We start from the raw sequence: 11,093 nt of genomic DNA, 5'->3' as shown, positions 1-11,093 counted from the left end.
CCCAACGCACCGACACGCGAGTTCAAAAAATTTAACTTTTAGCGGGCCTACGTTTGACCATTTTTGTTACACACAATGATCCAGCGTTAAGTTAGGCGCGTTACACGCGTTATTCAACGCGAGTAACGCGTTTGGTGTGGCCGTACCATAAGACTTGGATTATGCAGCACAAAGACTGAGAATGTGCTGTGTACATTTTGCTTTTGTTGTGCTGTTTTCAATATTAATTGTATTCATTATTATTACTGTAATCATGATAGAAAAATATATATTTGAATTGAACACAGAAATTGTAAAACATTATATTATGAACATTAGTCAAATCAATATGTGTTTATAAGTGTGCAATACTTACCCATGGCTCTCTACCATGTCAGCCACAAGTATGTTGATCATCCTTCTTCTTGTACCATCCGACAGACTCTTTGTTTTCTCGTATTCTGTGATTATTTGGTCACCGTCCGGCTTTGAATGCAGGGCTACATTGACAATCTGAAACAACAATTGCCTAGCATTCAAACATTTCAGGTAGACGACAAGAACATTTTGGAATTCAATTCATTTTATTTAAGAAGGGGGCAGTGCAAATTAATAAAACACATCATACATGGGTTAAAAATGCCAGAATTAGCCAAAAGGCTATTTTTCATCTGTAGTCCCCTGGCATGGGGTTAGACCAATACATTTCTTCTCTGGCGTGTTGCCCCTTTTGCAGAGATGTTTTTTTTCTTTTTTAAACAAATAATCATTTATTATCTGCAGCTTCAGACCTTAGTTTAAACGGTCACTTACATCACGAGCACTGCTGCTGTCAGGGGGTCCTTCAATCAGCCGTTTTCTTCGAGCTATAATTGTTGAGTCTGAGCCCTCTGAAGACTCTCCAACACTGTTGTCTACACACACACACACACACACACACACATACACACACACACACACACACACACACATTATATTTTAAAGTTTGACAATATAACTATTTTGGATATAAATTATTACATTTAAAATAGTTATGAGAAATATAAGGTTGCATTTTCTTACCATTGCAATTTTCAGTGAAGGCCTTGAAGGACACCTGAGATGACTTCAAAAGCTCATCAAAGATGTCAGAATCCACTTCAACTCCTGCAGAATCCTTGAGCATCAAAGCAGTAAAAACTGGCAAATTGAATTTTGCCAGCACTAAAACAAAAGACAATTTGGATTATAGCATAACTTCCAAGTAAGTTACACATACAACATTGTAAAACCAGAAGACATGGATAAAGCTTGACACTTTAGTTAACTCCTTGTAAAAAATCAGAGAAACTGAAGACCTCCTCCAGCTTTGGTACCCTGACCCATTTGCTCACCCCCTTATATTCGACAGGAACCAGCATGTCTCCACCTTCAAAGGAAAGAATGGCATTTATATATAAATAAATAAAACACATTCTAAAAAGCATAAAACAGCATGCACATGATTAAACAAGACAAAATAGTTGGTTTAAAAAGGGAGGACTGAAGTTAAGAATGAAGAACATGATTATTCCTCCTCTCCTCTTATCTGTCCTCCTGTGAGCCTGTCTGTGCTGCTGCTAAATGGAGGGGGCTGATAGTCAACAGCGCCATACAGCCAAACTAAGCTAAACAGAAAGGACATACAGACAGCTTTTTGTTAAGCTTGTTTGTAAGAGTTAGCCAACATGCTGTAAGCTGCTGCTGAGCTAGCGAGCTACAGAGCATATACAAAAATATCTGTGCCGTTTTATTGCAGTTACTTAGTTTCTACGAGCGTAGTTCACGGATACACGCCGTCGGGTTATCTCATACCGCACCGCGTGCAGTGCGCATTGGTGAAGGCTGGCAGTATCGTGGCCGCAGCGGGCCAACTGCACTGTGTAACTCCGGCATTGAGATAACAACTACCGGAGTTTGTTGCGGCTATGACTAAGCATAAATCTATCTACATATACTACTCCCTTAATTTCAACAAGATACTAGGTATTATTAACTTCTCCTTATGAGTGATAGCGAAAACTCACCTGTCCTCTCCTTCCTCGACTGTGCCCAGTGCCGTCCCTCTCCGGCTCTCCTCAGTTTATTCGTCAGCAAAGTGAAACTTCTATTTTCGATGTTTGCGAGTAAAAAGAAAGACAAGCACATTTAATAAAAAAAAATTGTCGCAGATATTACTGATATTATACTCTCGACAGCCGGAGGGAAAATTATCTAGGCCGGCCATCTTTACCAAGTTTATGCTAGCAATCGCCAGTTCGACAAAAATCTATTTTTAATGGGATTAGAAAGTGTTGGTTGCAAAATAACCTGCTGAGCACATCACATGTACATTATAAATATAGCTAACTCCTACCCTAGCTTAATGAGCACATCACATGGCAGTCACCTTATAATATAGTCAACTTTTAACACATAACACATACATGAGAATATAGTCAGGTCAGGGCCAGAGCCAGGGCCCCATATCTCCTCCCGGCAGATGGTAGACACTCAGACAATGCACCAGTCATCCTCAAGGACGGGAGGACCACAACGGATGATGCTCTGAAGCTCTCCCCCGTAAGGAGGAACACAAGAAGATATACATGCATACACTAGTGCCTGGGAACCAAGGTCAAGTAAAAACACACAGAACCACACACATCTCAAACGCACACACCTCATCACGAGGAGATACAGCATAAGACTGAATCACTCTGAGACTCTTCACCTTCTTCCGAAGCAGACCTTCCACGGAGGCGAAGCTCCGGACGAACCATCAGCGCTGATTAGGGACTTAGACATATTCGATTTCTCACGCTTATGACTCTGTATAACCGTTGCCACTTTACTTAATAAATCCAAGGTCCTCGTGCCGATAAGACTTTATTACCTCTCCGTCTCATTTCATCTGGTCTAGTAACTAGACAGACCGTTTTTCCCAACAATTTGGTAACCCCGACGTGATTTTTTCTGAATTGGACCGCAACTGGGAAACGAGAGACGGAGAGCGGCACGGCCTCGGGACCCCGGAGAACCGGACCGATTCCTGCAGTCTCACCTCGCGATCGCCCAACAAAAGGTAGGCAGAACCTGTTGATAAAATCCAAACTCTGCATAGTTATATAGGAACCACATTAGGAGATGAGACTGTGAGAACGGTTCGCTACGGGATATCTCGTGGGGACTAATAGGACTGCACCCCAGCATTTCCCCGTAAAACCCGATTGACCCCGAATGCGTGACACATCGAATATCGGCTCGTTGCATGGTGAAAGAATACCCTCGAGACCATAGGGCCTATAAGAATCGGTCAGTGATACAAGACTACCGATGGCCAAAATAATACATGCCTGAGCCATTGAGTGGACTCAGAGGGATGCCTGGGCCGGGTTCGGAACCCAGATGGAATTAATGCCTGAGCCATTGAGTGGACTCAGAGGGATGCCTGGGCCGGGTTCGGAACCCAGATGGAATTAATGCCTGAGCCATTGAGTGGACTCAGAGGGATGCCTGGGCCGGGTTCGGAACCCAGATGGAATTAATGCCTGAGCCATTGAGTGGACTCAGAGGGATGCCTGGGCCGGGTTCGGAACCCAGATGGAATTAATGCCTGAGCCATTGAGTGGACTCAGAGGGATGCCTGGGCCGGGTTCGGAACCCAGATGGAATAAATGCCTGAGCCATTGAGTGGACTCAGAGGGATGCCTGGGCCGGGTTCGGAACCCAGATGGAATAATCTGTGTATTAAATAATTCTATGTGGTGAGAAGTTTAGAGTCCTTTATCAGGGTTAAAGTCCCTTTGCAAAGGAAACAGCGTGTGTATGCGCGAGTGAACGAGAGGCAGTGTGTGTATGCGCGAGAATAAGAGAGAGAGAGACGGAGTGGCTGTGTGTGTGTGTGTGTGTGTGTAAGAGGCCCAGAGAGAGAGAAAGAAAGAGAGCGAGCGTATTTTTGGGCCGGCTAAAATATGGAAATATGTGTGCAACGCTTGCTTGCTTTGCTATGCTTAACGCTATTCTGCTGTGTCTGATGATTGTGGGTGCGGGACACAGAATGAGAAGTCTGTCGATATGTTTCTGGGTGCGTCTGCGAGAAAGAGGGAATCTGTGAGTGAATCAGTGGGTGTGTATGCGTGATAATCTGTGAGTGAATCAGTGGGTGTGTATGCGTGATCCGCTCTATCTTTGTCCGTTAAAACGGGTAAATGTAGGAATAGATAGATTGATAATAATGAATAAATGTCTCTCTGACGTATTGCGTTGCTCTATGGCGTAACCAGCGGAAATAGATAAATTGACAATGATAAATAACCTTTTTTACTGTGTCGCTTCAATTTACTGTTTGAACCGTTAAAACTAGACCTAGACAAGTTGACAAGGATAAATGATATCTCTTTTACTGTGTTTCTTTGAATTACTGCCGGACCTGTCGCATAGATAAACCACAATACTAAACAACATCTCTTTGCCGCGTTGGTTGACGGTTTAGTCTGATTGACGCAGATTAATCAATAAAGATAGATAACGATTATTGGCTATAAAGAATATCTGGATGTATTGAATAACGTCTATAGGCCCTGTTGTTGTTTTTTGCTTCCCTCCCCCCTATTTTTTCCTCCTTTTTCTCGTTCTCCTCCTCCAAGAGTGACAAAAGTTACCCCCTAGTCTCTCATCCGCTCTTGTGTGTTAGACAGGCCACACAGAGTTATAGCATCAGGGCCGCCATTTTTTGAGTTCTCTCGCTCAGTCCGAAGCCACACCTCCCCCTCCGCCAAAAGTTTAGCCACTCCAACCTTACCCTTCCCCAACTAGACTGCCCCCTACTGGACCACTCCAACCTTACCCTTCCCCAACTAGACTGCCCCCTACTGGACCACTCAAACCTTACCCTTCCCCAACTAGACTGCCCCCTGCTGGACCACTCCAACTTTACCCTTCCCCAACCACCGTGCCCCCCACTGGACAACTCCAACTCTACCCTTCCCCAACTAAAGCGCCCCCTGCTGGACCACTCCAACTCTTACCCTTCCCCAACCACAGCGCCCCCCACTGGACAACTCCAACCTTACCCTTCCCCAACCACAGCGCCCCCCCCACTGGACAACTCCAACCTTACCCTTCCCCAACTAGACTGCCCCCTGCCGGAACACTCCAACCTTACCCTTCCCAAGCCACAGCGCCCCCCACCGGACCACTCCAACCTTACCCTTCCCCAACTACAGCGCCCCCTGCCGGACCACTCCAACCTTACCCTTCCCCAACTAGACTGCCCCCTGCTGGACCACTCCAACTCTTACCCTTCCCCAACCACAGCGCCCCCCACTGGACAACTCCAACCTTACCCTTCCCCAACCACAGCGCCCCCCCACTGGACAACTCCAACCTTGCCCTTCCCCAACTAGACTGCCCCCTACTGGACCACTCAAACCTTACCCTTCCCCAACTAGACTGCCCCCTACTGGACCACTCCAACTTTACCCTTCTCCAACTAGACTGCCCCCTGCCGGAACACTCCAACCTTACCCTTCCCAACTACAGCGCCCCCTGCCGGACCACTCCAACCTTACCCTTCCCCAACTAGACTGCCCCCTGCTGGACCACTCCAACCTTACCCTTCCCAACTACAGCGCCCCCCACTGGACAACTCCAACCTTACCCTTCCCCAACTAGACTGCCCCCCCACTGGACAACTCCAACTCTACCCTTCCCCAACTAGACTGCCCCCTACTGGACCACCCCAACCTTACCCTTCCCCAACCACAGCTCCCCCCACTGGACAACTCCAACCTTACCCTTCCCCAACTACCGCGCCCCCTACTGGACCACTCCAACCTTACCCTTCCCCAACTACAGCGCCCCCTGCCGGACCACTCCAACCTTACCCTTCCCCAGCCACAGCGCCCCCCACTGGACAACTCCAACCTGACCCTTCCTCAACCACCGCGCCCCCCACTGGCCCCCTACTGGACCACTCCAACCTTACCCTTCCCCAACTAGACTGCCCCCTGCTGGACCACTCCAACCTTACCCTTCCCCAACTACAGCGCCCCCTGCCGGACCACTCCAACCTTACCCTTCCCCAACTACCGCGCCCCCTACTGGACCACTCCAACCTTACCCTTTCCCCAACTAGACTGCCCCCTACTGGACCACTCCAACTTTACCCTTCCCCAACCACCGTGCCCCCCACTGGACCACTCCAACTCTACCCTTCCCCAACTACAGCGCCCCCTGCTGGACCACTCCAACCTTACCCTTCCCCAACTAGACTGCCCCCTGCTGGACCACTCCAACTCTTACCCTTCCCCAACCACAGCGCCCCCCACTGGACCACTCCAACCTTACCCTTCCCCAACCACCGTGCCCCCCACTGGACAACTCCAACCTTGCCCTTCCCCAACTAGACTGCCCCCTACTGGACCACTCCAACTTTACCCTTCTCCAACTAGACTGCCCCCTGCCGGAACACTCCAACCTTACCCTTCCCAAGCCACAGCGCCCCCCCACTGGACAACTCCAACTCTACCCTTCCCCAACTACAGCGCCCCCCACTGGACAACTCCAACTCTACCCTTCCCCAACTACCGCGCCCCCTACTGGACCACTCCAACCTTACCCTTCCCCAACTAGACCGCCCCCTGCTGGACCACTCAAACCTTACCCTTCCCCAACTAGACCGCCCCCTGCTGGACCACTCAAACCTTACCCTTCCCCAACTAGACTGCCCCCTGCCGGAACACTCCAACCTTACCCTTCCCCAACCACCGCGCCCCCCTACCGGACCACTCCAACCTTACCCTTCCCCAACCACCGTGCCCCCCACTGGACAACTCCAACTCTACCCTTCCCCAACTACAGCGCCCCCTGCTGGACCACTCCAACCTTACCCTTCCCCAACTAGACTGCCCCCTGCTGGACCACTCAAACCTTACCCTTCCCCAACTAGACTGCCCCCTACTGGAACACTCCAACCTTACCCTTCCCAAGCCACAGCGCCCCCCCACTGGACAACTCCAACTCTACCCTTCCCCAACTACCGCGCCCCCTACTGGACCACTCCAACCTTACCCTTCCCAAGCCACAGCGCCCCCCACTGGACAACTCCAACTCTACCCTTCCCCAACTACAGCGCCCCCCACTGGACAACATCAATACCAATCCAACCCCGACTCTCGATCACCCCCTGCTAGAAGAATTATCCCGGTGAATAATAAAGATAAAAAGACAAACCTCCCCGCACCCGGCCTCCAGTGCAAAGGCGTCCACGACCCCGACCACCCCCACACCAGGCTGCTAAGGAACGGCGAACACACCCACCATGTCGGACGAGCAACGGACCAGAGCGCTGGGCTGGTTGTGCCTCAACGCTGAACCGGGAAAAATATTGAAAGGCCAAGACCAGAAGAAATGGGAGAACCGATGTGATGTCTACATTAAAACCTGGCAGAAAGAGGGCGTGATCCGAATGGGACCCCTCGACCACACCGGCCGGGCCGCCATACACGCGTACATTGGCAGCCAGTATGAGCGGGCAAAAGTCCGTCGCGACAATGCAGGAGCCAAGACGGGACGAAAGGATGCACTCGAAACCCAAGACCGGAAAAGACAAAAGAGAATCTTAGTATTAAAAGCATTGGCCTCTTGCCTCCCGCCCCACACCCTAAAACCAGCCCCCTCCTCCAGGAATCCCTTCCTAACGGACCAAGTAACCCCTACCCAACCGAGCCTGACAGCTTCACCTTATCCCTCCCTACCGAAGGCCGATGAGCAGGCCCGCCCACCTCCGTACAACCACTCCCTCCCCTATGCCCCGACCGACTTCCAGGTTCCCGGGTCCCCCCATTTCATGTGCCCAGTTATCGAAATAACCCACGCCACATCTCAGTCCCCGGTCACGGTGACCTGGCAAAGACCCCCCCCCCCCCGGAACCGGAACGAGCCAAAGAAGGGGTCCACTTCACAAGGACAAACCACCCACAAAGCAAGGAAAGCCCGAAGCTGACAACAGCTCCCTCCCCATGCCCGATGATACCAGGAAGGGCCGGGCCATTGGGGCAAGAACCATCCAGCACCGAGAACTGGACACCCCCCTCCTCCAGCTACAGCCAAGCCCAGGCCCCCGAAACCAGGCCACCAACACCAGGGGAAGCCCAACCGGAAGCAGAAAGGATGCGTACGCGGATCGGCGTACCTGGCGCCAACACATTGGACTTGGCCTCCTTCCTGATCAACCTATCGTCTAAAGAAGAAGAAACGGAAGTGACAGTAGCAACAACAGAAATGAGAAGACACTCCGGGATTCCCCAGGGGAGACACGGAAGACACGAGGAAAGAGACGAAAGAGGTGAAGAAGACGCAGACACCGTGGAGTGGGACCCAGTGGGAACGAGATGGAAAGAAGAAGCGCTGGAAAGAATGTCCCTCGGCATCGAGACAGAAGTCCATCTCCTGTCTCGACAGCTGCGGGAAAGGAGCGAAGGCAGAGATCAGAGGTGGGGAAGAGGCGCAATCCACAGGACAATTGGCCCGGGCAGATAACAAGCCCGAAGTACCGCAACCCCGATCGCGACCCTGGCCATCACCAGCACTCCACAAGCTGGCCCCCCGACACAACGGAGCCAAGCCCTCGACCGCCGGACGAACCGCGACCTGGATGAGGGTCCAGGACTGATGTTCCCGCTAATGGACACCCCTGCAGGACGAGCGATGTACGTTCCCTGGACCCACCGCGACCTCAAGGGAGTAGTGGAAGACCTTCCCCCGATCAAACAGGGGGCGGGCAAGTGGATCAGAAACCTCGAGCGACTGACCACAGCTGACCGGCTCACCATGGGGGACATCCGAGCGGTCCTCATGAGAGGAGAAGGACCCCGGGCAGTCAACGACGTGGAAACCGCAGCCAGAACCACCAGAGAGCCGGACGACTCCCCTTTCGACCCCTTCCGCCCCATATGGTGGGAGGCCCTGAGGGGCCTATACCCCCCTCAGAACTCAGCAGCATGCATGACCGGCCTGAAAAGAAAACCCAGTGAATCAGCGGGCGAATACCTCACGAGAGCCACTGAACGATGGAAAGACGGATTCGGAACCCGACCAGGAGCCTCCGCCGCCACCGAGGCCATGTTCCGGATCGCGGTTGAGACGGGTCTCTGCACCAAGACCCGCGAAGGCCTCAAAACAGTGATTGGACTCGGAAGAATGAACGCCATGGACTGGGAGGAGGCCATTACACACCACGTGAACCTGGAGCAAGAACGGGAGGACGAGGACGTCAAAGAAGACCGCGACCTGAAGAAACGACTCTTGCGCATGGACGTGAAGAAAGCAACCCAGGAACACAACCGGGACAAGAAGGAGTCCAACAAAGACCACGCCTCCGAGATCATGCCCCTCGAAGTGGCCACGCCTCCGGCCCCGCTGCCTGCCCCCAACCCCTTGGTACAGCCCAGCGGACCCCCTCCGACCCAGATGCAAGCCCCTCCCGCTCAAGCATGGGGGCCCCAGCCCCCGCCGTACCCGTACCCGTACCCGTACCCATCGTATCCATACCCCACACACCCACCCTCGAACCCAGCAACACAGACGGGACCCGGGATGTACCAGAACCAACAGTCCAAACAAAGAGGCGGATTCAAATGGAGAGGAAGAGGCCGGACCCCAAACACAAACCCCCGGTCCTATCCCTGCTTCATTTGTGGGCTCATGGGACACTGGGCGAAGGAGTGCCCCCAAACGGGACAGCCAGCGATGCAACACGACCAACAGAATCATCAGCAGCACCCCGGCCCGACCCGCGGTAACCCTGGAAATGGACCGACACATGCCTCAAACCCCGGGACCCCGATGTACCCTCTCTGGGAGGACCCGGGATACAACGGTCAATATTGACGGGACCCGAGAGCCTCGAGAGGGACCCAGGTGGTGAACCTGGGAACGGGAGCCCCAATGGTGGACGGACTCGTAAACCAAACACCAATTCGTTTCATGGTCGACACCGGAGCCACAGTATCCACCATCGGGGACCTGAACCATGAAATCCCGCCCCTCTCCACTCGAACCCTGACTACCATGGGGTTCTCGGGAATAGAAAAGACCAACCCCTTCACCACCCCCTTGCCGCCCACCTCCGTACAACCACTCCCTCCTATATGCCCCCAAGTGTCCCACCAACCTCATGGGTAGAGACATCCTGAGCAGAATCAACTGCCTCATCAGCTGTTCCCCCGAAGGGACTACAATGACGACAGAAGCCGACCAACCGCTCCAGATGATGCTGGTGCATGAACCCCCGCCCCGAAGCCCCCCGTCAGACGTATATTGGATCCGGAACATGACTACCCCGGACGGACTCAAGCCCCTAGAAGAAACATACCGAGAGTGGGCCCCCTGGATCCATCAACAGGGGGACTTCTACCCACCGCACGACCCCCTCCACACGACCCTCAATGTCCTTCGAGACCCAGACGAAAGCTACGACGAACAATGGAGACGCACCATGGAGGGAACCGGCCAGAAGTGCCTCTACGAAACAATGTTCATCGGACCTGAGGGGGTGGCGGCCCTCACCCTTCTCACCCCGGATCAAGAATATTGGTACCGCCTCAAACCCGAGTCCCGACCACACGTGACCCTGGCAGTAGCCAAGCACCACACGGCTATGAAGCTGGGGCCCATGGTCTGCCGAGCGACTCAAGTACGAGAGTGGGCCCCCACCGACAACCCACACATTCACCTAGCCCCTGACAAAGGCTTGATCCGGGTCTGCTTCCCCCAAACGGCCTCCTGGGGGGTGGCAGAACGAGTGGAGTGCGACCGACCGCTCGCCCCTGAGGAGGTCGACACCCCCAGCCCCCTGGAAGCCGAAGACCCCGACGTAAAAATCATGCTAGACGGACTCCCTCAGAATCTCTGGGCCACCGGCGCCTACGACATGGGGTTTACCCCCCAACACAACATCCAAATACCTCTCAAACCCGATCAAACCCCGATTCATCAGCCCCAATACAAGGTCAGACCCGAGGCAGAAGCAGGGATCACTGCCACCATACAGGGACTCAAAGAGGTAGGAGTGCTCCGGCCCTCTCAGTCCCTTTGGAACACCCCGATTCTCC

Source organism: Pollachius pollachius (genome assembly GCF_949987615.1).
Source record: "Pollachius pollachius genome assembly, chromosome: 12".
NCBI classification, from domain to species: domain Eukaryota; kingdom Metazoa; phylum Chordata; class Actinopteri; order Gadiformes; family Gadidae; genus Pollachius; species Pollachius pollachius.
This window is presented reverse-complemented; position numbering follows the sequence as displayed.